This window comes from Solanum tuberosum, unplaced genomic scaffold (assembly GCF_000226075.1).
Source record: "Solanum tuberosum cultivar DM 1-3 516 R44 unplaced genomic scaffold, SolTub_3.0 scf00448, whole genome shotgun sequence".
Taxonomy (NCBI): domain Eukaryota; kingdom Viridiplantae; phylum Streptophyta; class Magnoliopsida; order Solanales; family Solanaceae; genus Solanum; species Solanum tuberosum.
Genome location: NW_006239367.1, coordinates 178,382 through 188,260, shown reverse-complemented (window position 1 = coordinate 188,260; position 9,879 = coordinate 178,382).

Genomic DNA, 9,879 nt, shown 5'->3' with positions numbered 1-9,879 from the left:
CCTTACCTTTACCTCATATTAGACATCATAATCGATGTTTGGCTTAGTTATTACTTCGCACCAATCGACACTAGCCTATTAGATAGTATCACACTAAATCTATGTTGATAATTCTTTTCTTGTTAATTACCTCCTTGGTCCGGCAAGTAGTAACAAGGCGAGTTCTAACGTTGGCCACCGTTAAAAAGACTTCTAAACGAAAGAATTATCAATGCATGCAAAGAACTAGTCAAGAATTGCTTATTTACTATTCCTACTTTGTTAATCGATCATGGTTCCCACAACCCTAGTTATGGATTTAGTTAGTCATACTGTCAAGAACACAATTCATAATTGTCGATAAAGAAATCATGAACTTACGTAAAAGAGAAATAACAAAACCCAGAAATTTAACTTGAATTGCAAAGCCAAAATCTTCAAAACGAACTTTGGGAAATCAATAATTGCTAGGGTTGCAAACTAATCTCCAAAGTTACAAAGTAAAACTAGAATAATAATGTCTAACCCCCAAAAACGAGGTTTTACATGTCCTATTTATAGAAAACAAATCCTAAATAAAAAAGGAAACAAATTAAGGAAAGTTTTGTTCAGGTACGCGTCTTCGATCCACGAGACTGACTTACGGACCGTCGATGGATCTACGGTCCGTAAGTCCCTTCCGTCACTCGGGACTTAGAAAATATTTAGACATCTAAAACTCAGCTTCTCTGAAGCAAACAACGGACCAGCAGCACGGACCGTAGATAGACCTATGGTCCGTCAATCCCCTCCGTAGCTCCATACTTAGAATCTTCAAAATCAGGTACTGGAACCCTCGCAGTATCACTCTACGGATCAACAGTACGGTCCGTAGATCAGTCTACGGACCGTCAATGGGCGTCGTGGTTCCACACTTGGTCAGATTTCCCTGATTTGTCCTCACTACCATGCCTGCTGATCTACGGTCATAACCTACGGACCGTGGATGGATCTACGGTCCGTAGATCACCTCCGTGGATGCCCTTTTCTGCAATCCTTCAGCTGTCTCTAAACTTCCGCGCCTGAACACCTTTCCTGACAAAACATGATAGAAACACATAAAAAACAATATAAAAGGGCCCTAGACACACACAACTTATAAGTGAAATGTATTAGAAATACCGTAAACTCACGGTATATCATGTATTACGAGAGAGGAGCACCGATGATGGAGATATTCCAACACACATGCCACATCTGTCATTATGTTTAGTCTTTACAGTATGTCTAAGAAGTAGTTGTGTGAGTACAAACTATTAAAATTGCGCAGAACTTCACATTTTGTATCAAGACTATTAAAATTTACTTCCCATTTCACATTAAACACTTTACCTGTAATATGAGTCTCACAATATGAGAATGCCTTTGTAGACATAGCCAAAACTTCCAGAACCAATCTGATTACTCTATCTAAGTGAATCCGTTGCTTGGAGAAGTTCATAGTATGAATTTCTTTCTCTTGTTGCGACAGAGAATGAATAAGCTTTTTGGGAAGCAGTTTTTACTTCTTTTGTACCTTATCCATGCAAACACAAGGGTAATAGGACCAAATTAAAGTGCAATTCCGAGCAAAAGAAAAATAAATAGCATTTGTTCATATTTGATCTATGCTTTGATGAAGTGGGGCATGGTGGGTCGCTAAAATTGAAGAACCATACAAAGCTTCATTGTTGATAAAAAAACTAACTTGAGAGGTTCTTGTAATGACCCCCCGATGGTATTTTACCATACAATTTGTTGACATACATTGAAATACTTGAGGGAAGTTTCTCCAAAGACATGAGAATAGTTTCCAATATAGTATTATGAGAAAATTCTAAAAACCCAAACCTACCATGTTTTTCATTCAGTCATGTATAGATCATTGCCACTTGCTTTCCCTCAAAGAAAGATGCCCAATATTTGCAATCCTCTAATTTCTCTAGAATTTTATTTGAGAATGATTCACTGATAGATTCATTTGTGTGGCAACCTTTTGATTTCCATTTCAGGAGGTAAAGAACCAACAATTTTGTTTGATGATAAGTCAAGAACCATTAAATCATTAAGCTTCCCTAAGATTGTTGGTATATTGTAACTCAATTTATTGGAATCCATATGTATCTATCTAAGGGAAGTGAGATTCCCTAAACATTTAGGAAGATATCTTGTAAGTTGATTTTGACGCAAGTAAATCACCCAAATGCTGTAATTACAAATATTGTCTTCACTAAATCCTATAAGTTTGTTGACACTCGGGTTGAAGCACTGAAGGTTTCGCAAGTCCCCCAATTGTTCTGGGAATCTATTCAATCAAGTTGTTTCCAATAAGATCGATGTCTAATAAGTTTCTTAAGTTCCCAACTTTATTTTAAATTCGTCTTTTGATCTTGAAATTATGTGTGAACAATGTAAGAGATGTGGAAAGGTTCCCTGAACTTTGAGAAAAGGATTAGTCATGCCATTCTTTATAACTTTGACTCATCTATGCCATTTTTGTTTGAGAAAATGCTCATTTATGGGTTAATTGAAAACTCATCTGATTTTGCAAAACCATTTTGTGCACGTGGCGAACGATGATTCGCTCACATCATTAATTTTATTTAAAAAATAATATAGTCAGCCAAATTTCTAAAATCACATTTGAATTATTTTCTTAAAAACAAATTATAATCCCATCCGAAATACACATTTTTATCGGGTGAGTTAACAGTTTGTGTGTGTGTTTTTTGCTAAAAAATCTAATGGGTTTTTATAAGTTTTTCCATTTTAAAAAAATCATGACCTAGCTGAATCATCACTCACCACGTAGATAAAATGGTTTATCAAAATAGGATGGGTTTTCCATTAACCCATAATGACATGGATGGGCCTTTTTCTCAAACTAAAATGACATAGATGAGCCAAAATTTTAATGGATAACATAAATAAGTATTTCTCAAAATTCAATATTTGTTTGTTGCTAAAGTTATGGATAAATATTTCATGAAATAAGGAAACAAAAAGAACGATATATATAGTAGTGTTCGCCAATTTCTATGTGCGCTTAGGATGCATTCTTTAAGCTATAGGATGAGCTTGAGGAGAGCAAAAATGGAGAAAAAGGACATAATTTTGACGCATAAGTATGAAATTGGTAATTGTGAGGACAACCTAAGGTAGATTTGCCAAAAGTCTATCTTGGAAGGAACATAAAAACAGGGCAAAATGTACAAGAAATTTAGTGGATGGGAATTAAAATGTCCTAAAGTACCAACAAGGCTTGTGATGGAGTGGTAACTACTCCTTCGTCCTTAACCAGTGGTCTCGGGTCTGAGTCCCCTTGGGTACAGAGTCACCTTTGTTAGAGAGTTTTTTAACCCTCAATGTGGGACTTTCCTACGTGAATCCGAATGAATTCCTGATCCAAATTTATTTTCAAGAATAACATTAGTTAAGCTGATGGGTAATAATTGGTTCAAGAAAGGATTCAAACAAATTGATAAACTGATGAGTCGGGAATTTTGACTCATTTAGGGATTAATATTCAGAGTTTTAGTATCTTCAATGCCTTTTTTATGCTCTAAATTGATTTTATATTGCTAATTTGGAGCAATGAAGGCAAAATAGCCAGGCAAGGACATTACCAGGCAAAAAAGAGTGAAAAAGCTGAATAAAAGCAAGGTTGGTGATCGCCAAAGCCACTCGACGAGTCGTCTAGTGTGTCTTCAACTCACCAAAAGTTACAGCAGGCTAGCCCATGAACAAATCCAACTTGGCAAGGGTATTGGTGTTTCGTCGATGGAAATGTTGATCGCCTAAAGTCCCAGAAGGGAAGTGGTGAAAAGCTAAGAAAATAAGGCAATGGAAAGGAGCACTCGGCGTATCTTCGTCCAGGTCGACGAAGCCCAACTTATTTCGCCTACTGGCTCCGAAGGTGAAATTCTAAGAAATTATAAATGAGATTTTCAAAAGGAGAAAGAGGAGTTCCCAATTCTCATAAAGTTCCCACATTGTCCAGTTTTGGGTTTTTGATCCCTAAGATTGTTCCTTAACTTTTTGGGTAGAGACTTAAGGTTTATTTTGATTTGGAATTTAATTTGAGCATTATGGAGACTTTTGATTTGTTACCCAAGCTGATGGAAAACATAGTTGGTAACTATTTTTTGTTCTTTAGTATGTGTGGCTAAAACCTCATTCTTGGGGGTGTGATTATGTGATTGAATGTTTCAATTAGCTTATGAGTGTTAATATTTATAGATTTTATTGTTGATTTGAAGTGGGTTCAGTTGATAGTTGAGTTTTAATTGATGAATTGTAGTTGCAAATACCATTCTAGCCTAACATTATAAGCTTGCTTAAGAAAGAAGATTTAGAGTTAAAACTATCAGTTGATGATTGTAACGATTGGGCGATTGTAGAATTAGCTTAAAAAGTGGGTCTAAATCCAATCCGACTAATCTAGCTTGAAAAAGTAGATTGAGTGAGGTATTGGGCTGTTCATTAGTGTTATGCTTGTCGAGGTTCAAGAAAATGCGCTTGATTTGTAATAGTTGATTGAGAAGTAGCTATTACATTTAAAGCCTAGCCTACCCACTAAGATTCAACGATTTGTAGTAAATAATAATCACCTATTAAGAGAAATTGGCATTCAGTTGATCACACTCCCAAGAACCCCTCTCTACTTGTTTGTTTCCGATTGTTCGTAGTTGTTAATTATTCACTCAAATCCCCCCATTTGACATTAATTGTCAACCCCTTGCCATTTACTTTAGTGTTTCGAAAATGTCTACACCTACAAACGATTAGAACACTATATCACTTCGTAATTGAATTCTTTACCGTATTACTCCCTGTGGGATCGACCCTAACTCTTAGTTGGGTTTATACTTGATTGTGACCGCCTACGCTTAGAATTGGATGAAGTGTAGTTGAGCGTTATCAAAAAGCGCTGCTACTGGGGAGTTGTAGTTGAATCAACTTATTTTTGTTTGTTTGTTGTTGCCTGCTCTTAAACAGGTGAAGAGATGAGTGTGAACGGTAGCAATGCCAGCCAACTTGGGCACAATGATGTCAATAGTAATTTGCTAGATGTTAATGTAGAGCAGTTGGGAAATGCGGGTGCTATCAGATTGCCTCCAACTGTGGGCAATGCGGTGTTTCACGTGACTAGCACCATGTTGCAACTGTTGCAAATGAGGGGACTAAACGGAGGGCTGGATCATTAGGATCCCCATGACCACATCCGAAACTTTGTGGACATGTGTGGCCCATTTTCCTTCAAGAGTATCACGCAAGAGTTGGTCCAACTTTTTTTGTTTCCCTTTTCTCTAATGGGGGAGGCAACGAAGTGGTTGGCCGAGCTACCAAGAGATTCAATCATTTCTTGGGAAGAGCTAACCGAGGCATTCTACGAAAGGGTTTTCCCTCCCTCAATGATAGTCAAGTTGAGGGATATTATTCAAAACTTTAAGCGTGTTGATGGCAAACCTATCCATGAGATGGCTGAGATTCCAAAAATTGCTGCTCCAATGTCCAACCTACAAGCTACCAGACAACGTGTTTATCGGAGCCTAGATACAATCAACAAAGGTGTGGCAGATTAACTCATCCGAGGAGGAATCATGAGACAACTGTTCGACATAGTATCACCCCTTCTTTATGAGATGACAAAGATAAACCGTGCATGTTGTACTAGAGACGATCATGTGTCTCCTTTGAAATTTGGGTTGATAAAAGAACAAATGGAAAAGAATCAGGAGCGAGATGAAAACATGGCCAAAATGATAACCCAAATGGACCTATTGACGAAACATGTCATTGGTAGTGGTCCTAAGGCTGTAAATGTGGTCGAAATTGGTGGAGTTAACCCTGATGAAGCACAATTTGAGCGATGTACAATGAAGAAGAGCATTTCTTGACAAACTAAGGAGGGGTTTCTCGTTCGAACTATCCAAGGCCGGGAAAAAATCAAGGTTGGAATAGGGATCATGATGATGGTTGGAGAGACCCAGATAGGGAATGGCGTGACCATGGTACAAAATAGAGGGAGCGGGGTGGAGACTAGGATCGCTTTGTACCTCTGCACAAGCGTTAAAAGCGAAAAGAGGAAAAGGCTGATCTTGAAAATTTCAGAAGATATGCTTGCGCGTATTCTCAACAAAGTGGAAGGATCATACAAGGGGCTAAAGGAAATGAAAGATGGCGTTTCTTCTCTGAACCAAATGGTTACTTCACACTTGGTGTTAATTAAGCAGTTGGAACAAATCTCGGCTCCTTTAAACATATGGCCAAAATGGGGTTTACCAATTAATACCATGGTTAACCCAAAGAATGAAGCTTGGATGTGTGTCCTCTTCTTACCACGATGTTAAATAAGGTGCTTCTTGGGAGGCAATCCAAGTTTTTAGTTTTTAAAGTTGTTGTTTGAATAACGGATGTTAGATGAGCGGGTTGAAAATTTGTAATTTTGGGAAAAGAGGCAATAAGGCGAGCCAAGGTACTGTTCGGCAACTTACCGAACAGGTCGGCAAACCCAATCTGGACCGCCATTTTAACTAACCAAATGGCTGAGGTTTTGGTAACTTCGGCGGGCAAAAGCACCACTTGGTGCATCGCGGAGTGGGTCGACGACATAAGTGACATCGCCGACTGGGAGCAAACTGAAGAGTAAAAAAGCGCCTTAACCATTTTAAATTCAAAAACTCCCTTTCATTTCACTTTTTTCGACTCTTGCACTTGCATTTCATATCTAGAATACATTTTGCTCGTAATTTTTGTGTGGGGATCGATTGCTCGGGGGATTTTTACATTTGTGCTTTTGTAGTTTCTTGCCTAGCGTGTGTCTCCATTTATTTTTGAGGTTGATGTCCCGAACTCGGCTTAATCTTTCATAGTTTTCGGCTCGTAATATTGTTGAACTTATTGCTTAATCTTGTGTAATTAGTTGATCTTAAGTAAGGGCTACTATCGTATCATGTTTGTGTGTGTGTTTTAGCCTATAGTTGTTGAATTTCGTGTTTTGATTGATTGAACTTATTGCTTAATCTTGTGTAATTAGTTGATCTTAAGTAATGGCTACTATCGTATCATGTTTGTGTGTGTGTTTTAGCCTATAGTTGGTGAATTCCGTGTTTTGATTGATTGCAATCATGGGTGTGTATTATTTGTATGTTGTGTCTGGTGAGGGTGAAGTCTAAGTAACCTGAATTGTACCGATCGACTGAATTTGCCCAATGATAGAGTGGGTGACAACATTCTTAAAGACAAAAGACGTTGATTGGTCAATTTTTGACAAAACGGGGGTAGTCTGAGTACCCCGAGGTCATTATTGATATGTGTCTTAGTTTAATTGCATTGAATAGTGGTTAAATTTCATTATCGTGGGCTGTAGGTTAAAAATTAAAGGTCGGGGTAAAAAACGAGCACGAGAGACCCATCAGTGATCTAAGTCGAGCTCACAGAATGACTCGACGGTTCGCCAAGTGACCCCTTAGCTTGATCACCTTGTTCTTCTTCATTTTCAATGATTTGATTCTGTAACATTTGGCGATATACCTGAGCTCGCAAAGTTTAGTCGGAGACTCGTCGAATGTCTTGGCCATCGCCCTTTGTCATCCCTAATCTTAGGAAAATATTATGTAACTTTCGGCGAGCTACTATAAGTTCGCCGAATCGCCAAAAAGCCTTGGACCTCGCCAACTTATACTGACTTCTGTGAAATTTTTCTGGAACATTTGGCGAGCCCGACATAGCTCGTCGAATGAGTTCGGTGACCCGCCGAACAAGTCGGTGAGTTTTTTTGCATCTTTTCAATTGTGATTTTTGGTTGACCTGTTTCTAACGTATTGTCTTGTTCTGTGTTGTTTTTACAGATATGGCCAGACCCATGGTCCTGATAGAAATCAACCACCCCAAAAGTGAGCACGGGGGATAGTGATCAATAAGGGTGCTGCTCCCCAACAAGCTACACAAGCCAAACTTCCTCCGACAGGGGGAAAAGTACAAAAAAGGGAAAGGTCCTGCAAACCAACGTCCTGCAGATAATAACTCTAATAGCATGGGCATCTATGACACCCACCTCACCACTTTGGAATATGAAGGTGAGGGTAACTCGGGGTCTAGATCATCGGCATCTTATCCGAGTCGGAGGATGATTAGACTCTGTAGCATAGGCGAGATGAGCTGTGCTCTAAAGCGCTACATGATCCGGCCAGAATATCGGTGACTTCTACACCTTCTCCACCTCCAGTACAAATGGTTGAGCAGGTACCTCCAGTGCCCCCGGTACAGGCAAACTTATTTCGATCACTGAACATACTAAAGGCTGTCGGGCTGAGGACTATTCTGGAAGAGAAGCGGTTGTCTACCGATGGCGTGGTGGACAGGTAACTGGAAGTGTGGAACACCATCAAGTTCTACAAGTTTGAGAGGTTTACTCATCCCCGTGGCCCATACATACCTTCTTGGGTCCTGGAATTTTATACAAAGTATGAGAAGTTGGTTCCAAAGAGGAAGAAGAAGGCCAGCTCATTCGCACCAGTTGATCATGTGGTGGTGCGCGGTAAGAAGGTGAAATGCAGTAGCACCGACATTAATGAGTTGTTAGGGTGTACGATGAATGTGATCAACTTCTTGGTGGATCAGATACAAAAGAAGACCCAGATGATCTAAAGTTGTGGTTGGCACCTCAGATTTCTGAAATCACACCGCTGTGGATCGAGCCAAGAGTTTAGATAGAGAAGAAGGATTTGAATGTTGATGCACAATATTGGTTTGGGTTTGTTAGCAACACATTAATGCCTTTCTAGAACGATTCCATACTCTGGCATTCGAAGGTGACCTTCTTGGGATCCATCATTGACTCAGATAGACTAAATCTCAGGCTGATTATTTAGCAGGAGATGGCCATGAGGGACAAGTAGAGTCAGACTTCACTCCCGTTATCGGTGTTGATCACAGAGTTGTGTCGGCATACCCGAGTGCCTTTTGTAAAGAGGATGGATGTGGGAGTGACTCCCATTTCCTCTACTGACATTCATAGGATTGAGGCCGAGTACACTAGAGATGATGCTGAGTGGATAAGAGCTGCACCGTTGCACATTTCCCCAATTATTGATATGGAGATGCAAGAGACAGACACAACCCCTCCCACTCAGGCCGGTGAGCCTTCAGGTACCCCTAGCACTTCTATTATTGTTCTTTCTTTGTCTGCTGCTTCTACTACTTCTACTGCTGCTGCTTCCCGACCACTATTGACACACGAGATACTATTCAAGATGGGCCATCTAACCCAATCTACTGACAAACGTGCTTCTTGGGTAGAGGTTATTTTCCCCAGTATGATTGAGAGGGCTATTGTTGCTGTTGAGCTCCTATTCGAGCTTAGTTGAGAGAGAAGCGAGAGTTGATCACTGCACATGAGTTAACGTTAGATGCCCTGACAGTGAGAGTAGAGGTATGTGAGCAGAATGGATGCCAGTCGGTTTATGTGATGACTTTGAAAGCCGATGTTACCAGCTTAAGACCCGATGTGGATGAGCTTAACTCCACAGATCTGTCCATGTTTTTTGGCACGGTGGACCTTCTCGGTACAGAGTTTCCAGCCATTTCTGAGATCCCTCCAGCTACTACGACTGGATATGCAACTGTGGCTGATGATGATGCGGAGTGTGATGCTCCCGAGACTGATGATGAGGAGCTTGGTAATTGTGATGCAATAGTGTATGATGACCTAGAGGACCTAGAGGGCGAAATTGTACAGACAACCATGGAGGCATCTCTTCGGGACACATCTATGGTGGGCTCCAGTTGAGCGAAAAGGAGATAAGCCGGGCACTGATGCTTAGATTGAGAGAGTCCCAGATTTGCAGAGTTCACCTCAGGCTTAGCCTGACAGGGGGA